This window comes from Pinus tabuliformis, chromosome 9 (genome assembly GCF_031772625.1).
Source record: "Pinus tabuliformis cultivar Carrire ecotype Pingquan chromosome 9, CPIR1, whole genome shotgun sequence".
In the NCBI taxonomy this organism is placed as follows: domain Eukaryota; kingdom Viridiplantae; phylum Streptophyta; class Pinopsida; order Pinales; family Pinaceae; genus Pinus; species Pinus tabuliformis.
The window spans coordinates 373,408,218-373,422,840 of NC_142307.1; positions in this window are offsets into that span (position 1 = coordinate 373,408,218).

Genomic DNA, 14,623 nt, shown 5'->3' on the forward strand with positions numbered 1-14,623 from the left:
AAAGAAGACTAATCTACTTGGCAAAAATGAACTGAAAGCAAATCAAAACATGGAAACCCTAGGAAACCCTAATTTAACTAGTCTAACCTCTATGATGCAAAGAATGTGAAGGAAACTTCTACCAATGATGCCATTACTTCTAATAAGTGAAAATGCATGAATCTAATCTACTTGCATCTTAAAAGACATGTTTTTATATTTTTTTCTTTAAGTGGATGGAGTGATTGTGATTTTGTGCTTATTAGGGTTTGGTTGTGCAGATGTGATGCGGAAGGAAGGAAAGCTTGGGAAAGGTTGGGGAGGCTAGGAGAGGTCCCCAGAGATCCTTAGCATCAGTCCACAGAGGTTCCTCATGTTCAGAGGCTCAGCAACCGAGTGAGTGGCCTCCTACAGGATGTCTGTAGGGGATTCTACAGGAAACGCAGTGGTTTCTACAGGATGTTCTGTAATTCTTCTACAGGATGTTTACGAATTGGATTTTTGAGGATGGATGGTTGAGGGAAGATGCATGGATGGTTATGGAGGTAGGATGGGGGTCTGAAGTTACCCAGGAACTGATGGATGGAGTGGTGAGATGATGTGGAAAGCTGACTTGGCTTGAAGGTAGTTGAGACAACAATGGGGAAGAAGGTAAGGTTACTTGGCAAAAGAGAAGATGGGAGATGAGGGAACAGACATGGTGATGGAGGAGCTGATCTGAACGAGGCTCAAATGAACGAGGAGGTGATGAGGATACCCTGCATAGTGGTTTCTTGATCAAACCAACTACATCTTGCATGCAATCGAAATATCATGTGATCTATCTAACAAGTTAGTGAAATCGGTGGACAGCAACCTTATTCATGAAAAGAATCACGTACAACCTGTGAACAAAACATTATCAAAGAGATATAAATGCATGAATAACTCCTACCAATCTATCTTAAACATAAGAAACTACTTTAACCATCGAAAGCAACCTAAGTAACACAGCATGAATTAAATCTAAAGAGCAGATTTTTTCTCAAGAACGCAGCAAACACACATAAAGAGAAACAAGGGAGGTACTGGGCACTTGAGATGGGCCCAACCCCAAGAGCTACAGCCTCCCATGAAAGATTTAGAGCTGGTGCAAAGCTGGATCCATCTTTATTAATCAAGAAATGAAAAGTACATCAAAACTGTCCACAAGGAGAACTTGAACATGAGCTGAAAGGAAAGCTAATCTATTGCATAAAAATCGAACTACAAACTAGCTAACTAATGGCTAAAACAAAATGACTAACTAGCTACAAAATGACTAACCACTAGCTACCATCTACTGGCTAACTAGCTAACCAAATTGACTACCAACTAGCTAACCCCAAAATGACTAACTGAAATGAGGTCTTGAGCCCTCTTATTTATACAATTTGAGGACCCAACAGTCCTCCTAAAATTTAGGGACTTGGCTGCCCAAGACTTGTAGTTAACAGCAGTCCAACTTGACTTGCTTGGCTGCCCTTGAGCTGATTGATTCGGTGGCCCTTGAACTCCGAGTTGATGGTGGAGAATTCGAGGTAAGGGCCCATAAATGAGGGGGACACCTTCCTACAAATCCTCTAGCTTGTTCTCCCACGAATTTGGCTGCCAAGTGCTCATTAAGACCTTCCATTTTGTCTCCAAGTTGACCAAAAAGGCTACACAAAGCACCCATTAGACTTGTTGGCATAATGACTAACCAAATTCACTCTGTTAACACAAATATAATCAAAAACATGCAATAAACTAATGAGAATGGTGGATTAAGTCAAATTAGGAAGTTGAATGAGCCCAAATAATTGTACATTGTTGGGGCTCATCACTATCTTCTAGCTGCTTCCCTTTATCATCTCCCGTGACCATACCACTCCTGACCATCATGTTTACATTTGGGTCTTCTTCGCGTGGTTCTAGCCTCATCATTTGTAAATTCTTGGTCGGAGGGGGCTGGAGTACCCCCTTTTCGCGCATCTTCGCTATCAGAGAAGGGAAATCTTCTATCTCATGATCAAACTGATTACAATACCAACATGATATGTTAGTCGGGTTCGTACAATTGCGGGCATAATTCCCTGGCCCTCCTCAACGGTAACAAATTATCTGTCTGCGTCCCATTCTTGGTCCCATCCACCTCGACCCTGACCACGCCTCTGAAACCTAGTGTGCACCATCCCTACATTTTGGTCGAGGTCTCGCGTTTTTATCTGCACCTTGTAGGTAGGAGTCTAATCCATCATTATTTCATAGCTTTGGCAGGTGCATTCATCATGACCTACCGACCTGTAGAAATTACAAAACAATTGCTGGGATGTCTGCGTATAATTATGCAACATATGACAATTATCTATGGTATGTTTTCCTCCTATCTAGTAGATCGCGAACCATAATGCAGACACCATGATCGGCCCCACTTGTGCCTCTGGTCTTAGTGGCATTGGCCCTCCCCCTGCCAAGTAGTTCGCAAACACTGGATAATGGTCCTTATCAAGCCCTTGGCCTTTGCATTTTACGCACCATACTTCCTCGTGCACCTCTGGCTGAGTTGTGTTGTCCTATTTCAAACTTTGCATCTCCAGACATAGATTCTACAATTGTGCATGGATTTGTTGGACTCCCAAATTAGGGTCTTATATAGGGGTCTCATGCAATCTCATTGCCATCTCCAATGCTTCGGCCTGGGTGGAAAGTTTTTGCTGTGACAACACCACAAGCCATGCGTGATGATGTGCATATGTTAACGTCATATTGGCTTCGTGGATTGTACTCTTCAGAGTTTGGTCCAGATCCTCAGGGTCTCCCCCAGGAGCATCGCAATCTCCTTAAACCCGATGATTGCTTGTGTCTTTGATTTTGGCCTGGTAAATTCCCTGTTCAGCACAGTCTAGATCTCTACAATTCGTGCGTTTGGGTGGTAATTAGAATGCTTGATATACCATGTTAATGCACAATCCTACAATGTTCTCACCAATGTAACCTTTTTAATATTATCATCTACAAAGCCCTGTGCTTCCCATACTGCTCTTACCACGAACCAAAATTGGTCTGAATCTTCATTTCCTGCAACTCTGAACACCGGCAGTTTGATCACACTTGCCATACTGAGCTGCTGTGGGGGCAGAGGTGGAGTGGGTGGAGATGGAGGTGAGGAGAGTGAAACGGGTGGCAGTGTGGGTGGGGGTGGTAAATGTGGAATTCTCTGTCTTATCAAATTGATCATGCTTCTCTGAGAGACTTTTGCGAGCTCCTCCTTTCTTTCCTGCGAGAGTGAAATTAAGTGACTATTTTCCAACTCCTCACTACTTCTCGCTTTAGTAGATCTTTCCACTTCATGTAGTCCCAAACATTAATTTATTCACATAACCCGATTTTCACACAATAGCATCTTAATCCAAGTGTTCAAAGATTTAATATACTTACCTCATAGTCCCTTGAGAAAACGTCGCTCTGCCTCACTGTAGCTAATGGTCGTGTCTATTGTGAACTCAGTGATAAATCCTCCTATTATTTGGTCAAGCCAGTGGTCCACAACATTTGGTATCTTTTCTTTTGAGGCTTCTATTCTGCACACTAGTTCCAGAGTCCACACTATTGGTTTGTCGAGCCTACACATTACCTGGCTATCTACTAACTTTGTGATCCACTCATACATCTTAGATGGAAAAGATGCAAAGAAAATTTCATGGATTTTAGTGTACAAGTAGAGATCCAACCACTGTTCCTTAGATAGTCGCGGATTTCTGTTTTCCTACGCCACGAACTCGTGAATCTTCTTGTCCAACCACTCCTCAATTTCTTTCTTTGCAGGATTCTAGTAGCATGACATCAAACATCCTTTATGCAGATCATGGTCCTGACAATGAAACCTTTTGTTGGCTTAGTGGGGCCTGACCCTGGTTCAGAGGTGATTTAGCCAAGCAAATCGTGGTACCACTGGCGCTTTCAAAAATAGTCCATGGAGCGCAGACTGAGGTCTCACCTGAAGTAGTATGGGAGGGTGCTAGAACCAGGTTTCCGCACCCTGGGGATGTCTGATATGTTGGGATTGGTACGCGGTCCAACCTTCATGCTCACTATGCTACGTGCACCAGTGGGCACCTGGCAGCCTGTGATGTTGTCTTCGCGCATTCCTATTTGTAGCACGATCCTCGTTATTTACCAAAGTCTTTCCTAATTATGCACTGTTAGCTGATTACTTAGATTATTTTCATAGATAAGTATTCTAAACCATACAAGCATTTATTCAACTGCATGCAATAAATAAACAGAGTCAAAGTAATGCATAACAACAAAATAATGATTCAAGGCTAGATGCACAGAATTAGGACAAACTTCTGTTTATTAGCTTTCTATCCCAATTATAGACTCGACTTCGCCCTACACACTCAACTGCAGGGGTCTACGCACTTAGCTGCAGACTCTACTAGGCCTCTGTGCACTCAGATGTAGAGCCACTACCTACTACTACGACGCAAGACACTTAGACTCTTCAATAAGCCTATCTAATTCACTGATTCCTTCATTTATTTCCTATTACAACTTGGAGCCTCACTCTATTTATACAATCCCATGGTCCGCGAACCATGGGTAGGCCACCTTACACTAGTTTACAATACAATGTTTAGGGTGGACAACCTTATGACTCAATTGTACACGTCGCGCTCTGTGCCCTCAATTCGTGGAGACTTACAATATTGTTTGCCAAAACTTGGGTTTTGCACCCAAAACCTGCTGTGGGGGACCCAATGCGCAACATTAACTATGATTTTTCGCCCTGTTTCTCTATAAAACCCTATTTTCTTTGCTCAAAGTCATTTCTACTACTAATTGCTCTAGATCTCACCGATGGTCACCTGCACCTGGTGGTTTGCGAACTCAAATATGACGTCAGCTAGTATTTATTAGAGCAGGACATCCAACCACCTTGAGGTTTGTGGAACGATTTCTGAATTGGAGAAGAAGCGCACTATCCTTAGGAAGAAATCCATTCACTCCTCTAGCAACAACTTGGATAATGGGAAGAAACATGCACACATAACAAAAATATCATCAAATTATGAATACTTGTGCAAAAACAAGCAAATAAAGTCAACACCCTCAAGATCACTATGTTATGAGATCAAGCTCCAACATGGAGGGATCTTCAACAATTCTATCCCACAGGTAGTCTCACGTATGATAACCCTCACCTCATCCCTATGCATATAAAGCTAAAATGTATTGATTGTCGAGAATGGATTTTTTATGGACTAGAGGTGACTAGTAAACTTAGCCACCTTTGAAACGTTAACTAACCTTCATTCAGTCATCTACAAAACATGGAGAAGTAAACTCAAGTGAGGTGGTTATTATGAGGGGTGAGGTGATGATCATGAGGAGTAAGGTGATGACTACAAGGAGTGGGCATAGTGGTTAAAAAAGGGGGAAATTTGTGTAAGAGGCATGCACAAAAATGCTCTGAGCCTTTACCAAAAAATGGAATACTAAGTACAAGGCTTGACTCCATTTGGAGTATCATTCATTTTTAGATAAAAAAAGTTAGAGAGGCCGATTTGGTGATATCATAGTGCCTAGGGTGCCACTGAGTTGCTTCAAACTGTGGTTGCATGTGCTATAGGAGAATCTGAACTTCTATAGGAGGCTCGTAAAAATGCTACATGAGAGAAATGAATGGAGAAAGGAATCCAAAGTGACCTAAAGTTTTCATCAAACCCTCACTCATATGGAAAATCTATTTGGAAAAGCAGTAAGTGGCTTTCTCCCTCTTCAATTTCTGTACATTTCCATGGAAATTCTTCTTGGATATTAGTGCCCTGTAATAGACAATTGAGCAGTAATTCCCTTTGGAAATTGTTGTGTATAAATGCTAAATAGGGACAGAGAAAGAGTATGCTTTAATATAAATTTTAGCATCCTTCTCCTTATGTGATAAAAAGGAAGTTGTGGCATTGTTTCTACAACCGATATACCTTGATGGAACATTGAATTTTACAGCTAAGTGACCCTGACAAGGAGCAATAGATGAAATGGGGGGAGGAATCAATAGAAGAGATCCCATAAGCACACAAATAATTCATAAAAATCCTCTTGTAGTATATTTTATTCTAAGACATCAATGGATGGTCTTCTTTGAACAATTAAAATGGTTTGATGATGAAATAACTCAAGAATTTTCCATGGCACTACATTCTCAAGGAGAGGATAGTGCCACTACTATTTTTATAGGACTAGCCATCTCTTTATGTCCCGAAACCATAAGAAAAGTGACTACCATACCCTTAGGAACTCGATGGAGAAAGGAGGAGAAAGAAGTAAGTGTTAGATCTAGGAAGAATTTTTTCATTCAGAGAGAGCAACCTATAGAAGATAAGAATGGAGTAAGAAGATAAATCCTACCTTACCCCTGGGATGAAGTGGCCTATCACATTCTAAAATACATATCCTGTTAGGGGAGTTTGAGCATTTTATATGCCTATCAATTTAGGCTATGCCATGAGCTAATATTTAAAATAGATTTGGAAACTTCATAGAGACTAAGTGTTCCCCATTTCCTCCTACAATATATCATTGAAATGAGCCAGAAGATGAGGTAAGGGAAGCTTCAACACATTCCCCACCATGGCCCCATTAAGTTGATTGTGGTGGATTCTTTAAGACACTTAAGGGACCCTGTGCTATGGAATTATTTTGTATACATGGACAAAGGATTTGTCGTTGAAACCCAAACCCTCACACATGGAGAAACACTAGTCTCTAGCATTGGACATAGGATAGGAAAGACACGAGAAGAAGAGGTAGTATAAAGAGAGGAAGAATAGGTAGTAAAAATAAATGAAGAAGAATCATAAATTAAAGAGGAAGGATGAGATAATAAATTAGAATAAAAATAGAACCCTAAAGAGACCCCTAAACCCCAAGATATATGAAAAAGAGGAAAACAAACAATTCTTTCTCCATGGAACACAGAGCAAGAAGTGGCTGCCACATTGGCCACTTTGAACACACTTGTTAAGCCCAAAATGATGTAGTCAAGACAAGGTCCCATATACTTCTAAACAAGGAAGATCACTTGGATAAGACAAAGGAAACCACAACCTCCTTCAAAGCTCCCTATCACTATTGATGAGTCACCAAGCAAAAAGGAAGACGTGGGACCTAGTGAGGGAAAAATTGAGAAAGTTACCATTCCTATGGCAAAAAAAAAGAAACCTGTGATGCCTATGGGAAGGCCCACAAGTAGTGCATACACCTATAAGAGACTAAGGACAAACTCTTCCATTAGACAAGAAAAAAATCAAGATCTACAGGAGGAAACATAGCAACTATAGGATAAACAGGGGTTTCTATAGGAGAAACAGGGAGTGCTATAGGAGAAGAAGGATATGCTACAAGAAGAAGTAGCCACCTCAAGAAAGGATGAAAAGGGCACCCAAGAGATCCAAGAAGCTAGTCCATAGCCCAATATAGAAGCCCACTACAATTTTTTTTAGGGAGGTAGTATTATACTTGGACAATTCCCCATCCCACTCTTTTTTTGAGATATAAAAGGAAAGAGAAAGAACACATAGATGGATGCAAATTGCCAAATTCAAAATATACAAGATGTGGGCCTCATGGAAGAAATTATCAATGCAATGGGCAAGGAATTAAGTGACCTAAAACTAAGGGATTCAACCATGAGGGAGACATTATAGGGAGAGAACACAAGGCTAAAAGAAAGAAACACAACTTGCTACTATGGAAAGTCTATCTATGGAAGTCATACGATGCAGGAAACCATCCAAATCCTATGCTATTCTCCTCAAGGAGAGGTGGTTGTAATTCCAAATTAATACACTAGCACAATATGGGTCTTTAACTTTTCAATACTACAGGGAATTTATTGAGTTTTAAAAAAAATGAGAATGTAGGATAGGGAAAACTAGTTCAGTTTTATATGCAGAATCTAATCCTAACATATCTAAATTTATCAAACCCCAATTTAAGATTGGTAGACATGCAACTAATGGAATTGGAATCTTGGTTGGCACATGAGGATACAAGAGTTCAAGAGGTAAAGAAGGTGATGGAAAAGGAAGAAAAAGATCCATTATACATTAGAGTAGAATTAGTAAGCCCTACAACTGTCATAAGCAACCAAAATCTCATCTCCTCTGATTCTGATATAAAACCTAGGTACATAGAAACTCAACAGATATTCATTCTACATTTTGGGGACATTTTTAGGATGTTTAGAACAAAAATTCTACAAGCCTTCTAGAGAAGGTGGCAAGCCTTAGCTCATAGTTTACAAATCAAAGAGTATCACTCTCCAGAAACACTAAGGAATTCCTTGGAAAAAACATAATTGTACAAAATGATAATGCAAAGGCTAAATATAAAATGGATAGGACTTAAACTAAGTCAACCCTTATTGTTGGGCTTACAAGAAGGAAGAAACCAGGTAGACAAACAAAAAGTATGGATAGACATAGAGGAAAATACAAGTTTTTATCCACATGAAGGCACACCATCTGAGGTTACTTGGGATGTCAGAGAGGCCACCAAGGCCATGAATGGGGTTCAAATGGATGAATAAGTTTCTCAAAGTATTAGAAACACATTCAGTAGGGGGGTGATAATGGGTCCCATTAATAGGTATATTTTGAAGTTCATTATGTTATCCTCCAACCCTAAACCTATCATTTTCTCACATTAATTCACATTTTTAGTCATAATATGATTAGTAAGAATATTAAAAGGTGTTTGTCATATTGTGTGGCCTAATGTGATTGATTCAAGAAAAGGAATCAATTTTTAGGCATTTACTATGCAGGGACTTGATGGAGAGAACCAAGAGAGAATATAGTGGTATTGTCCACCTCCTTAACTCTCTAACTCGGGTTCAGATCATAGAATCTGTAACAACCCTTATGAAAATTACATGTACAAAAAAAATAAAAAAATACCACAGATGATGGGAGATGTATTCCAAGATGGATGGTGGGCAAGACATCCTAGTGTAAGTTCATCTAGTTGTTTATGGCTAAGGAGATTGGCAAAGGCAATGGCTAAGGCATTAAAGAGGAAAAGAGGTATTTTGGCACAGTTATTTATGAAATTAATGGAAATTAGGAGAAAAGGAAGGTGAAAGGTCATAGGTTGCACATGAGGAGGAAATTGAAGGAAAATAATGGAAAATGAAGAAAATAGAGGCCTCATTAACAAAAAGGCTTCTGAGGATCAATGCGCGGGACTTGGTTAGTTTAGCTTTGGAGCTCTCTCATTATTCTCTCTCTCTCTCATACTCTTCGACACTTTGATATTTCTTGGAGCACTTTGGAATTAGAGCAAGAAAGGAAAATAAGGAAAGGGGAAGCGAAGATCAAGCAAGGAAAGGTAGGATCAAGAAGCTACAATAGGCTTCATTGCAGAGTGGTATCAGAGCATGGTTCAAACACTTGGACTCAATGGGATCTATCATAGGTGAAATGGAGAACAAAGGTTAAATTTTTGACCTTTTTGTCATATCCGTTCTAAATTTTCTTCTGTGGCATATTAGAAGTTGAAATTTTTTCCATATTGAAGTAAATCCCACTGATAATATTGGTTCAAAATACTTTAGGAATTATGATCTAAGGAAGATGACCTTCCTTAATGCACCTTTAAACAGGTCATGTTGGAATGTCTGCGATAACTCACCTTATGTAGGCTTTCAGAAGATGAAAAATTGTCCACATTAAGGGTACATACCACTAATTATGTGGTAGATATTTCAGATATTGGGTCATAATCGTTTAGGATATATGAGTAGAGGGAGTCGAGCCATCTGAATGCTCCTAAAATCAGGCCTCAAACAGGTCACGGTGACATTTTTGTTATAACCTTTCTTCTGGGAACTCTCAGGAGTTGAATTTTTTTCCACAAGGACAGGAAATACTACTGATATTTTTTATAAAAAATTCAGATATTTATTTGTATATTTTAGGAGATATGACCAGTGGAAGTCGAGCTTTCTGGATACTCCTAGAATTGTGCACCAAATATGATTGTGTTGGTATTTTTGTTATAAGTTTTCATCTATGAAATCTCAAAAGTTGAAACTTAAACCATCGTGAGGGAAAATACAAATGATCATATGGTTCCATTTCCATAACTTTTACTACTACAGTTTAGGATATATGCATTGAATCATTCACTATATTAGTTTTCATGCAAAGTGTTTGATGAAATTCTTAAATGATTCAATGATTAATTGCATACAAACTGTTTGATAAAATGCACCAATGAGTATGTTGTTTGTGGTTGGGGATAGCATTGATGTGTAATAGTATTTTTGTAGTTGATATATGCTTACTTGTATGAAAAAAAATTTCTATACTAGTTTGCATGTAAAGTGTTTGAAGAAATGTTTACATGCAAATGTAATAGTATAGTAGTTGTTTGAAGAAAAATGTAAAAGTATGGTAATTTTTTGAAGAAAATGCTATTTTTTTCGATGGGATAGTATTGTAGTATGATAATATGGATGTAGCTGATATATGCCTATTTGCATGGAAATAATTTGAAGAGTTGCATGTAGGTAATTTGAAAGGTTGCATGCAAGGAATTTGAAAAGTTGCTTGTAAGGAAATGGAAAAGTGACATGTTTTTAGTTATTATGTTACAAGTGGAATAAGTGCAATGTTTTTGACTTAGTCTCATACAAATGTATGAGAAATAAAAATCAATCTCTTTTCAATTGTGGTTAAATTTATTAGAGCTTTGGAGATCCCATTTCCATAATTGGACATTGGAGATCGGGCCATTATAGTAGCTTCCTCCTTCTACCTTAGTGTGGATCAGGGATAGTAAGGGGGTATGCTTATAGGTTGTTAGTATTGTTGAAAGCTGATTTCAAATTAATAGACACGATGTCTTGATTTTTGGAACATGTGACTAGTTACATATGGAGTATATGTGGCTTACATGTTGATTTTATGTCACCTACTTAGATCCTTGTATGTTAGGTTACATTCTTGAATATTTTGATTACATGTATGAGTCATGTAGGTTGATTACAAGAATTGATCACTTATGTTCGACTACATGTGTTTATGCGTAGGTGTAGTTGATTTGGCATTTCTTATGCATACTATTGGTTGCATGTGGCAATGTCTACAATGGAGTAATGGTTGCTGTTATGCATGTATGGTATTGGTTATGATTATGCATGTATAGTATGTCAAACATGCCCTGCGAAGTCATTGTATGCAATTTAGGTCATCATGATGCTATTAGTTGTTATGATACTAATGAGATAGTTGAGAAAAAGCAAGGGATGTAGAACTTCATAATGAGGTTGTAGCATTAGACTTTTGGATAAGAGAAGATCATCATACAGGCGGTGTATGTTTGGCATGCAGGTATGTAAGTTAAGGATTATTATATGCATTAGGGTTATACACATTAGATTTATTAACATGTATTTGATGTTATGGTTACATTCATGATAGATGTTAGACGATTAGTGTGGTTATATTGATATGTGTCAGATAGTCAAGAATGCTAGTAACGTGTAGTTGCATGCATCGCTATTCTTGTTTTATATTACATAACCTGATGATTATGTTGTATGTTGTTGATGAGTATGATATATAACATATTGTTGTTATATGCTATTAACTTGATGATTAGGGTAATTCCATTGAGATATTGATGTTATAATTTGGATTGGTCATATGTGTGATGGTTATGTTCAATGCATTGAAGATCTTGATGTTATATGTATTGTGTTAACCTGATTTGACCTATGCAGATGGTTATGGTTATAATATTCAACTCTGAGCCGACATATTTTGATATGGTGTCGTACTAATCTTGATTGATCATGCATCTATGATTGTTATGCATGAACGACGGATGCTTATGAGCTTATACTATGAACATGTTATTTAGTTATTGTTATGGATATCATGATCTATGTTGACATGTTGTAAAGTTATATCTCACTAACTAGATTGATGCCCCTCAGGTACAATAACGTATGAGTTTGTTTATGTATTATACTTGGTGTTTCTTAGTTCATTATGTCATCTATTTGGTATTTGAGTGTTTGGTGTCTAGTTGATTTATTTAACGTGGTATGTTTTCAAGTTGGTTGAATGTTTGATGAGTTGCATAATATGAGTATGTGTTCCAAAGATCTTGTTTTAAGATGATTGTAGTAACACATATGTGTTGAGACAGTTGATATGTGGTTGATTATAGTAGGTGGTAATTGTAGTATTATGACTGATGCCTACAAGTTGACTATGGATTACGCAATGATCGTTAGTCTTGGTAACGGTTGATCTCAAATTAATATATACAATTGTCTTGATATTTGGAACATGTGGTTGACATGTGTGAGAATTTGTGGGGTAACATGCTTAGTATTAGCATCAAAAGGTAATAGTTGATGTGTCTATATAACTAACAGTTGGGTGGTGTGACAACATATAGTAAGCCTTGATTCCAACAAGGTAAAAAGGTAAAAGAAATGAATTGGAATGAATTCCTTTGGCTATGTTTGGAAACCCTATTTTTGAATGAATGAGTTCTTTGCACACATGAAGTCTTCTTAACCTTGATTTTGTCTAGCATTATGTGGATTTGTGCTATATTCATGAACATACAGTTGATAGGTATATTAGCTAGTCTTTAGCTACAGGTGCATCTTTTAAAGGATTGGAGTCCCTTGAAAGATGGGGTGGATGTGTTCAGTTGCAAGCAGTGTGCTTGGAAAAATAAGATGAGGTAGCTGGTGTATTATTATGCTTAATTATACATTGACAGTTATGTGTTTATGGCAGCATGATGCAGGGAGTTGCATGGCAAGACAAGTTTCCATGAAATCTTGAAGATGGCTCAGGTTGAGCTTTCCTTGGGAACCATGGGGATTGAGTCATGGTGTTAGTCTTGTGCTTTTGGTCTTTTGAGCTTGATTTTTGGTTTTGTTTATGTCTGGTGCAAGGCCTTGCCACTTTGTTGTAGTGTCATATCGTTATGGGTTTTCATGGTCTTCTTCTTGGTTTTTTCTTTTCTTCTCTTTTATTGTTTTGAGTCTTGGGAATTGGTTGGGAAAGAGGAAATTTGATGGAGCTCAGGGAGAGTTTTGTAGTACACAGAAGGTAATTTAAGATTCATATGAAGCTCAGTACATGATTAAGCATAGCGAAAGGTAAGGCTATGACAGTCGATTGGACTAGCTGGATCCATTGTGGTAAATGGACAGTAACAGTATAGTCATGAGAAAGGTAACACGAAAAGGTAAAGTAAATGGATTTGACATGTCATATGCCTCGGCTATGTTGGGAAATGTTGTTCTCAATGTTACACATGTGTTGAACGAATAAAGGAGTTTCTCTTAACCTAGAACTTATGTTATATGGCAATTATGTGATGATCTTGATTATGCTAATGTTTATATATGTATACATGAATGTATGTATGTCATTGGCTGACAAGATGATGATTATTTTTTTCTAATGATTATATATATATGTATGCATGTATATATGTTATTATCTAACAAGGTTGTCAAGAATCATTCTTGTGGAGGAATGATTTCTTATGCAGGAGAACAACATGAAGAGTTTCCTGGTCTTACGAGGAATCAGTTGGGAAGAGTAATCATGACAAATATATGAGGTCAGTATCATGTGGATATGATTTGATATTGTATACCTGTATTATGCCTATGTCTATGCTATGAAGAGTAATGTTGAAGGATACATCAGCAAAGTGAAAGCAGTGTGGTTTGCGACATGCTATGATAAGCATGGATGAGATACTGGAAGCAAGGTTTCTTGGTAAGGACAGTGGGGTTTTGGATGTGTGGTACTATTGTTGTGCATATGTTGTATATGTTGTACATGTTGCATCTATGATGTGTGGACTTGTGGTGTTGTGTATACATAACATGTGTACATGTTATTTATGCAATGTTATGTACAGGATGGTACAAATAGGGTTGTGTAAATACTGCATATGGGGTGTTGTATACATATTGTACTATCTTCATGATGTATATGTGGCGTGTGTGCATACGGTGCTCTGTGCGTGTTGGATATGTAGTGCTGTGTACGGATGATGTTATGTACATGTTGGATATGCAGTGCTATGTACACATGGCGTTGTGTGCATGTTGCACATATGGTGCTATCTACATATGGTGTTGTGTGCATGATTGTAAAAGTGGTGTTGTGAGCATGCAGTGCCGTGTACATGTTGTACATACGGTGCTATGAGGATGCGGTGTTGTGTACATGCCATGCATGTGATGTTATGCACATATGGTGTCACGTGTACATCGTGCGTGTGGTACTATGTACATGTGGTGTTGTGTACACATTCTACAATGGTGTAGTGTACATGCGGTGTTGTGTACACGTTGTGCAGGTAGCACCATGTACATGTGATTTTATGCACACATTGTGTAGGTGGTATCTTGTATAGGTGGTACTATGTACATGCTATACATATGGTATTTGAGAACATGTGATGTTGTGTGCATGTCATACATGTTCTGTTGAGGGCATGTGGTATTATGTATGTGCATCATGTAGTCATGGTATTGTGGCATGTGTACTCATTGTGTGGTACTCTATGTAGGTACATGTATTGG